The sequence below is a fragment of the Saccoglossus kowalevskii genome, chromosome 15 (assembly GCF_978046115.1).
Source record: "Saccoglossus kowalevskii chromosome 15, keSacKowa6.1, whole genome shotgun sequence".
Lineage (NCBI taxonomy): Eukaryota > Metazoa > Hemichordata > Enteropneusta > Harrimaniidae > Saccoglossus > Saccoglossus kowalevskii.
In genome coordinates, this window is record NC_140655.1 from 27467217 (window position 1) to 27478179 (window position 10963).

Consider the following 10963-nt stretch of genomic DNA (forward strand, 5'->3'; position numbering starts at 1 on the left):
CAAGATGGCCAACTATCTGCAATTTTGGAATACCAACTCATATACTGCTGCAATGCAAGATGGCCGACTATCAGCCATTTTATAATACCAATTCGTATACTGCTTCAATGCAAGATGGCCGAATATCAGCCATTCTAGAATAACAACTCGTATACTGCTTCAATGCAAGATGGTCGACTATAAGCCATTTTGGAATAACAACTCGTATACTGCTTCAATGCAAGATGGCCGACTATCTGTCATTTTGGAATACCAACTCATATACTGCTTCAATGCAAGATGGCCGACTATCAGCCATTTTATAATACCAACTCATATACTGCTTCAATGCAAGATGGCCGACTATAAGCCATTCTGGAATAACAACTCGTATACTGCTTCAATGCAAGATGGCCGACTTTAAGCCATTTTGGAATAACAACTCATATACTGCTTCAATGCAAGATGGCCGACTATCTGTCATTTTGGAATACCAACTCATATACTGCTTCAATGCAAGATGGCCGACTATCAGCCATTTTATAATACCAACTCATATACTGCTTCAATGCAAGATGGCCGACTATCAGCCATTCTGGAATAACAACTCGTATACTGCTTCAATGCAAGATGGCCGACTATCATCCATTTTGGAATAACAACTCGTATACTGCTCCAATGCAAGATGGCCGAATATCAGCCATTCTGGAATAACAACTCGTATACTGCTTCAATGCAAGATGGCCGACTATCATCCATTTTGGAATAACAACTCGTATACTGCTTCAATGCAAGATGGCCGACTATCTGCAATTTTGGAATACCAACTCATATACTGCTTCAATGCAAGATGGCCGACTATAAGCCATTTTGGAATACCAACTCGTATACTGCTTCAATGCAAGATGGCCGACTATAACTCATTTTGGAATACCAACTCGTATACTGCTTCAATGCAAGATGGCCGACTATCATCCATTTTGGAATACCAACTCACATACTGCTGTAAATTCAAGATGGCCGACTATCAGTCATTTTGGAATAACAACTCGTATACTGCTTCAATGCAAGATGGCCGACTATAAGCCATTTTGGAATACCAACTCGTATACTGCTTCAATGCAGAATGGTCGACTATCAGCCATTTTGGAATACCAACTCGTATACTGCTTCAATGCAAGATGGCCGACTATCAGCCATTTTGGAATAACAACTCTTATACTACTTCAATGCAAGATGGTCGACTATAAGCCATTTTGGAATACCAACTCGTATACAGCTACTGGAATATCAATTTGAGTACTTGTTTACTGCAATGCAGTAAGGTCGACTATTAAAAATTTCGAAATACAAAATTGGGTAATTGTTTATTGTAATGCAATAATATCGACTCTAGTTATTTTTAAGCACTCGTATTCTATTATTATTATTATAATAATAATGTAACAAGGCCGGCTGGTAACCATGTTGTTACATAGCAGCATTTCGAAAAGAGAAATGTATTAGCATTGAACCACAATTTGAGCTCCTTTTGCCTATCAGTAAACTTATAAATATATTTTCTCAGGATAGCCATGAAATCATCCAAATTCTTGCAAGATTTGTATACACAGATTTTCAGATTAGATATAATTTGTCAGTGTGAGTTCTCCAATAGATGTGTTATAATATTTTATTTTATTGAGGCGATTAAAGTCACGCTTGTCATTTTCTTTTTTTAATATGCATTGTAACCTGTTCCCCTGGGTGTGTCAGGTATATTTCTTTAGAGAAATGGAAATAAGATAATAATAATATAATAGTAGAAAATAAATTGATGAATTTGAATAATTGGTTTTTAAATTGTTTTGAAGGAGGCTGGCGGGTTCCTCCAAAATTGTTCAATGCTATTATAGATTAAAAAAGTAACATAGAGCAATAGATATACAGCACGAGGCATGGCATGTGAAGATGTACACACAACGGCACAATTATGCAATGACTTGCGACTATGGCATGAGACACCAAATCACGCCTATTCTGCGTACCGGTAATAAAGGAAATGTCATATACTGTTCATGGTGTTGTTTTAGACGAGTCGGTGTTTAAAACTCAGTTTCTTTTTATGGATTTCAACATCATATTTTTATATTACAGTTCTACGGTATCTCCTACTATCGAAATACCTCAAAGACATAAAAACTGCTACCCATGTGTCATTTGAGAAATTGTTAGATCATGTACATCAGCAGAATATTCAAACTGCGTCATCGTCGAATTATATTAGTCCCGACTCGCTTAGAGTTTGCCAGTCACCAGATGTACACTTTATTTGACTTGGCATTTGACAATCGTTCAAATGATAAAAACTGTCAAACACTACGATTCAGACTTTCTTTTCGACATTATGAAATTCTTTCGTTTTTATGCAGAGAAATACAGTATTTTTATCAATTAAAATAAGATTTATTAATATTATTGCTCATTCTTTGGTTGTTGAACACACTACATAGTTTGTAATTTCATTTCAGCTTCTTTCAGTCACAATTCAAGACAAATAAAATGCAATCATGATAATATAGATATATTCTTGTGTAATCGGTAATTATGAAAATTATCTTTGGTGAGCATATGGAATACATTTCACTGTGAATTTCTCCAAAAACGAAGAAAATTCACAATTCTTTGTCGTGGTGTTGCGCATAGGGTTAATAATTCAAGATAAATAAAAAGTATCATGTAATATTCTTATGTAATCGGTTATTACAAAACACTGGCATATAGAATTTATACATTTCGATGTGAATATTCATAATATAATTCGGAATTTTCTTGCCATAATTACACAATAACGAAAACAAGAAGTCTTTATCGTGGTGTTACAGAAGACGGTGATGTTGTCATAGCGGTGGTCGTGCAAGGTTATTCGTTTGTTTGTTTTACGTTGTAATTGTAGACTCGGAACAGTTTAACGTATCCAAACGAATGATTGCCCTTCCCAAACATAATGAACATTTCGACCGCCTCCTCATCAATTACTCCATGCTGGATAAACACTCTCTAATGTATTGCATATGCGGTCAATGACTGTCTGCAGGGAAATTAGAAGAACATCTGGCATAGATAGCCTCAGTAACGGTCCCTTTTTATTTATTAAAGTTCAAACTCCAGTCTCGTGCTTCAACGTCCGCTACGTCGTTGTTACCATGGGTAGGCGCGTGCCGTTTCCTTTATATATCTTTTCAACAAAGACACTATGAAAAGCCTATTGATTCTATATAAATACCTGTAATGTTATAAGCAATCTAACACGTGACTAGAAAACAAGACATGTCATTGTGCGCATGAGTGAGTTCTTTGGTGATCATTCAACCGTAACTACTACGCCACTTCCGTTCCGGGATTCCTTCACTGCAATTCCCATAGTCGTCAGTTGCCCACGGACGTTAGCGGGTAATGCCATTGTTTGGGGGAAACGGAGGGAAATTCAAATTCAAATTCCACAAATACAGGACCTCCCTGTAGCACGTGGGTCTTTTTAAAGTGTCTCGCCATCAAAGGTATTCCAGACAAAAACTCAGATTGATATGAATAATTGAATAAAGACCCCACTGACCCCTCACATTCCAGAAACAATTGTACCTTCAGATTTTGTGACTGATAACCGTGACCACAGACTTTTGGGAACACGAGAAAGCCTTGTTCCAATTCAATTGAAAACGGTTGTAATATTATAAATGATTGGTGCGGTCTGTCCTGTGTTTTTGTCGTACCGTTCATAAGTAGTGTGCAAGGGGATTATACCGTTAAATTACAATGACGCCGATAAAAAACGTTTATTTTGACCGCAGTTCAGATTCTATAGGACCTAAACCTGGTTTAGTGTCAAGTGTGTGAAGCCGACATTTAACGTGTATATCTTTCTCGTATTTACTTCATATTAAAATAACATTGCCGCTACTGAACACGTAACTAGAGAATTGTGGGACAGCTGTAATACATCACCGACATATTCTGCAGGTCACAGTAAAACTAAGTGAAAAATTAGTCACGTGACACGTGTTATATATTATGTTAAATCAAATTCAATACAAAAACTATTTGGGTTGCATGGGTTGTATATAGAAGGATGGACATGGAATATTCAAAAATATAGTATAGGGATGCAGGGAAAACTCTGCAAGTCGCGCCCGCTAGCGACAAACATTTTTGTGACGTAACGATTGTAAAGAAGGTCACACACATTGATTGAAATCGATCTGATCTGCAGTCGTCCGAACTGTAATGCATTATTTAAAAGAGATTTTACTAAATTCTAAATAGCAAACTAATACACACCTAATGAAAGTTGCCCATTTGACCCAATGACGTCGTTGTTACGTCACAGGAGCGCTTTGCTGCTAGAGGACCAGGGACTGTGATTCAAGTACACGTGCTCGGACTTCTGATTGACCGTTACTCCATGGTGGACTTTAATTTTCATTGAATGCGCATTCTTCAAGGTGAGCATAAGTGAAACGCAATTTACCATGAAAGTAATGCAGTTGAACCATGGTTCAAGTTAGTTTCTCACGGTGGAGTGCCGGGCAAATACTAATTACGACATTCTCCTATTTGAAAAATGATATCGCGACGGGATAAGTGACTGTGACGTCACATAGCAACTGATCACAAAGTGATAAAACGTAACAAATCTGTGTGTTGTAATATTTTTAATATTAATGATTCTATACTTTTAGACCCGCTGCCTAAATGTATAACAAATTAACAAATTTGATACAAACTATTCCCTCAAAATTTTGAAATAAAATCTACGCATCTTAGTGTCCGTCTACTGCAGCTAACAACGCTGTGCATGTATCGTAAACGCATGGATGCGGCGGCAAGGGGCAGACTAAACTAACAAACAAATTGTGGTACCCTTTGATGATACGAATAGGAACAGAACACAGAGAACTTTTACAAATAATGTAGTTCATTCTGTTTCATATTTAAATTCTTTTAGGATTTCTTTGATGTCGACACGTTCAGTGTCAGATACACGTCCCCCAGTAAGATCCTTTATTGTTGGACTTTTAATTTGAATTTGCCGCCGTTTCTCCAAAGTGATTCCTGAATTGAAGGACGATCGGAAGTGACGAAGTAGTTACGGTTGAATGGTCATCAAAGAACTCACTCATGCGTACGCGGACAAGCCTTATTTTTAGTCACGTGTTTGATTGCTTATAACATTAGGGTATTTATAGAATCAATAGGCTTTTCATAGTGTCTTTGTTAAAGTATATGTAGAATACGGCACGCGCCTACCCATGGTAACAACGACGTGGCGGACGACAAGCACGAGGCTGGGGCTCTAACTTTTGAAATTTAAAAAAATGAATAAAAGGAAGTCGTTAATTAACAGCTATCGCGGAAGTGACTGAAATGTTAAACTCACTGTCGTGCTGGCAATCTGACACATATGCATTATATGAGTTAACGGCTATGGATAGTAACTGATTGAGACATTAAAGAAGGGGGTTATGACGTTACTACGAAAGAAGCGACTCCGTTATATTATTTTACACAGGTCTATCATGGCGTAACCGATACAATTCTAGCAACTGGAACGTAAGTTACGTCGTTACGTCGCCATTACAAAAAAAAAAAAAAAAACTATTGTGAGAAAAACCATTTAACTATAATGAACCCGTGTCAATAGATTCATCACATCATTTAAAGGTACCTTTGTCTCAAATCTGTGAATGAACTTGAAAAGAACTTGAAAGATTGGGTTAATTTGAACAATTGTATTGGTGGATGGTACTTATTTCCATTATTTATAAAATATTCTCCCCGTTTATCTTCAAATCAACGTACGAAGCTTCCATCCAAAAACTCCGAGTCAACTTCATAATAGATAGTTGGTTCTAACCCGAACACTAACTCAATCTTACGAGAGCCTGGAGCAACTCAGCAATGTACACAACTATTGTAGTGAGAAGGAATGTAGATCTCTAAAGAGCTGTACATAACATGTCTAAACATTTGTTTATAAGATTATTAATGTCAGAACTCGGATATATACTCTATGAGCAAAATTGAAACTGGTATCTCCAACAGCACTGCTAATAAAAAATAGGTAATATTAATCGATGCCACATCATGAACCGCGCAGCAAAGGTGGAGTGTATAGCGCCACCCTGTGACACATATGATAATTATTTTGTTTTTCCAAGTACATACTGAGAACATGATGGCAGTAGTATCGGCTCTCCTGTATTTCCGAGGTAATCGATCAGGAACAAATCACTGTGCCCATATTTAGCGAGCTGTTCTTATAATACTTGATATTATTTGTGATATTACATAAATTCATGCGTGTTTAGTAAAAGAATATAATAGATATATAAATTCTACGTGCAGTTCAAGTAGCTCTTAACTTGTCCCAATGATTCATATATATTTAAATCAAATTATATCAAGGAGCTAATCTTGACTGAAATTCGGGTTTGTTTTGATTTGCGTTCTGTTCACTCGAAATGACAAATAAAGTACTATATATTTTTTCAAACCACGTTCAAATAATACCAAACATCCTTGCCAGTTATACGTAACAGGCATACATTCGTTACTATGATAATACAGTAGGTGATTTTTTATATGCACCGTATTTTGACTTTTAGGTGGTTATGATGTTTTAAAGAAATTTGCCACAGACGTGAAGATATATATTAATATTACGCAGAAACAAAATTTGAAGAAAATATTGTCAGATAATTAGACATGGTTATTGAGTAATAGCACTTTCAAATATCGGCGAAAAAGAAAAAGGAAAAGCCAAGACAAAAACAATATTATTAATAATATTAATACACGATCCTGTTTGTCTCGTATTTTTAATGTTCACATTGATGATTTCATGTTGACTGCGAGACCTCACGTTAAGCGTGAAAGACGCGGATCGAACGTCTGCCAAAAAATCGAATGATTTTGATTTTCAATTTGAATATTTCAATATCAAAACTCCTTTCAATTTCTTTCAAAGAGGAATATGCCGCTGATATATGTATAGCACATTATTATGCGTTGAAATATTCCCAAAAATATTTTTGCATTTGTCGTCACTGTGACGCTAAGAACTTTTGTCCTGTTTTTTTTGTGTCCGATTTTACGCATGAAGCGAGATCTCGCAGTCACAGTCAGCTGACGCACCAATCTCCCAGACTGAGTTCTATTTCTACGAATGTATACTTTCGGTGTTCTGGCTGGCGCACAAGTAATAATAAAATAAATGCGATATTCACTATTTGGAGACATGTTGTGATACACTTTTTGCATTTTCGGGTGCTCGAAGTGGGCGAAAACTGGTCTATTTGACTGACACGCCTCCGATCCTGGCACGAAAAATATATTTTCAATAATCATGATAAATGCATGTAGTATATACATTCAATGTCATTTTGTTGTTTTTGTTATATTATACGACCGATAACCAAGTATTATATCACAGTATTTGTATACAATTTCTAAATATATCTCTAGATTTTTCGCGAAAATATCTCTGAAATCTAAAATTCGGCAAATAATACAGTCTCCATTGGAGAAATCAGCCATGGGAAAACATCGCAGAAAATCGAACGCATTTCGGTTCAATGAGCGCTTTGCGAGAGTGAACGCACGCACAGTTGGAGCCCGAGAAGAACCAATTGTAGACGCGCTTTGGTTCTACGTGCCGCTAAACTCCGCTGATTTCTCCCGTGGAGGCTTATTTTTTGCCGAATTTTAGATTTCAGGGATATTTTCGGGAAAAAACGATAAATATATTTGGAAATTATGGACAATTGTGAATATACTGAATGTAATTGATAAGTATAATATCGAAAAAAAATATCATTTTACCCGAGTTAAATTGTGCGGCATGTGTGAACATCCCCGCCTGAAGTTTTATGCTCTTTCCGATATTCATACATACTACCGCAACAAGTAATACAATATCTTTGAAGTGACTTACTATTGGCTGTAGCGGCAAATAAACACCAAATATAACGTTAAATGCATATATTTTGTGAGGACGTTGTTCAATTGTTTGTTATATGTGTTCCACCCCATGACATCCTGCGTAACAAGGATCACGTGGCACCCTGTCTCTGTTGCCTGGGACTGATGCGAGCAAAATGCCCAATCCTCAGGGCGGACATCCGGGCATTTTCACCGCCTGGCAACCATCGCAGTGAAACCAAAAGCAAAAAACTCGCAGAAAACGGTACTTTGGGATGGTTGTTGAGACTCCCCTGAACAGTGTAACAATATTAGCCCCGCGGATGTTCGGGATTACTTCAAAGTTGAGTTTGTGTTGTTTTCCCGAATTTTCACCGGCTCGACCAGCGTTCCACAGCAGCGCGCCTAGAGCCCATAGAAATGCATGTACAGTGGGGCGCGTCTTAGCAACGTGGAACGTCTTGTGACGTAGCTCCGCCTCCGAGGATAATCGCACCGCGACAGTTCGAATATTCCAATAAGTGGACGCCATGAACACGCGGTTTTATGTTAACAATCTTCGCCGCTGACAACATCATTTTGCTAAGGAGTCGTTAACTTTTGTTGAAGAAACACATTTTGTTGAGCATTAATGGAAACAGATTTATATATTGATTTGCCATCAGATGACGGCGAAATCGACATCGATGGAATTGAACTCTTTGAGATCAGCGGCCAAAACCAAAAGACTAACAATGCCGACACGCGACCGAGCGATGACCGTACTACTCCATCCGAAGAAACTCGCGAAGACGACCATGAATCGCACTCAAATAGCCGACCTAATGTGAGGGTAGAAAGCGATGTTGTTACATACACACTGTCTGTTGGCAAAACAACACTTCATAAGAACGCAACCAAAGATAGCGATGACAAAAAAGATTGCCCTTGGAAGAAATTGAGACTATTACGCGTTTGAATGTGATATACCCCGATGATTTGGTGAAAAAGTCCATGGTGTAATATGCGTATAGTATATATTTTATCGTGTATATAGGTTATATTGTTTGTGTATTGTATATAATTGTATATTTACAAAACAGTCATTAAACCATATTGATATTATCAGCATTATTCTAAACCCGTTTATTGTCTATTCACTTTAGCTTGGAATATACAATTATGCAATTCACACATTTCTGTCTGCTCGACCGCCTGTTAAAGAAATGTATAAAGTTGATAATTCCATAAAATAAGGAATTACGGTTTGAATATATATTTTACACGTTGTTCGGGTTATCGACTTATCGAAGTTTATAGCGCCATCATGCGACAAACAGTGCATACAATTCACAACTTCGTTTATATTTAGGTCAAATACGTCTGTAAACAAAACACACCGATAACCTGCCGCCTTGGGTCAAACAAGTGTGTAAACACAACACACCGATAACCTGTCGCTGGAATATGTACCGGTCAAAAACCTCGAGTACAAATTCCACGTGGAAATGAATACTGAAATCGGATAGAGCAATGCCCTCAGTCAGGAGTATGAAGCGTTACAGCGCAGCGTAAGTTCGAATTTCATGTAAGCGCTTTGCGGCATGTTTCTCTAAGGGTCCCATATTGAAAACGATGCAGTGCGACGACTGCAGCATAGTAATCAATGGGATGGGGACAGCTACGGGACTGAGATAACGGCTGTACTTTGTGGAACTTTGATTAATGACCTTAGTAGGTGCTTGTTTTCTAATACGGGTCCGATTGACGCCGCGATGGCGCAACACTACGATCAAGACGTTGTGTTTTTGACATTGAGGAATACTTTTGTTTGTATGCAGGAAAATACAGTATGTTTACCAACCAAAATAATATTTATTAAAGTTAATTTCCACACATAAGTTGATGAACAAACAACATAGTTTATAATTTCATTCAGGTTCTTTCAGCCATAATCCATGACAAAAACAAAATCATGCAAACACAGAGATAGATTCTTGTGTAATTAATAATTATGAAAATTATCTTGGTGTACATATCACATCTATTTCACTCTGAATTATTCTTAATATATTCCTGATTTTTCTTGTCAAAATCAGTTGTTTTCAAGTGTATTCCCCCAAAACGAAAGAATTTCACAATATCGAAAAGGAAAGTCTTTATTATTGAAAATGACTTCATTTGGTGAGAGAGATTGCGATCTTGTCCTACGTAGGATATAAAATAATGAGTATGCCCTTGATTCAAGACATGGTACTTATATTACGATTTTTTTACTTAGCTTCTTTTTGACCGAAAGTATGTAAAACCAATCATTAAAAAAAATAAAAAAAATAGAATAATGTAGAGACAACATAGGTTTGACGTGGACGACGGTTGGCGTTTCGAAGCAGGCTATACGAGTTAACTTTTCAGGGTTCTTAATCAAAGCGATAGGTCAAAGGTTACACTTATCTGACGATAAACCCTAGATAAAATAGATAAACTGAAACAGTTAAAAACTAGTTCTTCTTTGGATTTCTGTAGATTTTCCTGTAGACATATACTGTGTCAAATGAGTTCTTAACACCAATAAAGCTTCATTGTAACAAATAACTTTTGGCGATAATCAGCGTAACAATGTTGGTCATAAAATATAATCTTCACAACCATTTCAAGATTAGTGTAGTTGTTCTAAACCGTTGCATTTTTGAATGTCGTTGTGTTGTCTCTGTGGCGCAATCGGTTAGCGCGTTCGGCTGTTAACCGAAAGGTTGGTGGTTCGAGCCCACCCAGGGACGACTATCTCATTTTGTCGCCCTCTATTTTCAAATAGATATTCTCTGCATGTTTAAATTAGCTACTTTTGTATTATTTCACAGGGACTTAAAATTCTATGCTTGTTGTAGTTCGACCTGTTTCTACTTCATAGATTCAATTTCGTTTGTCAAATTGTCTATTTCACTATTTAAAGCGGGGGAATCGTCACCTGCGCATGCGTCAGATGGCCATAGCGTGTAATTGTTTACAAAGAAGCGTCTACCCATGAGCCTTTGAGTTTTTAGCG

The 10963-nt window shown here is 37.1% G+C and overlaps 1 non-coding gene across 1 annotated transcript; it reads left to right on the plus strand.

The window, feature by feature from the left end:
- The first annotated feature begins 10623 nt into the window (after positions 1-10623).
- Positions 10624-10697, plus strand: TRNAN-GUU (transfer RNA asparagine (anticodon GUU)). Its single transcript has one exon. It is a non-coding gene; the product is annotated as a tRNA-Asn (tRNA).
- The last annotated feature ends 266 nt before the right edge of the window (positions 10698-10963 follow it).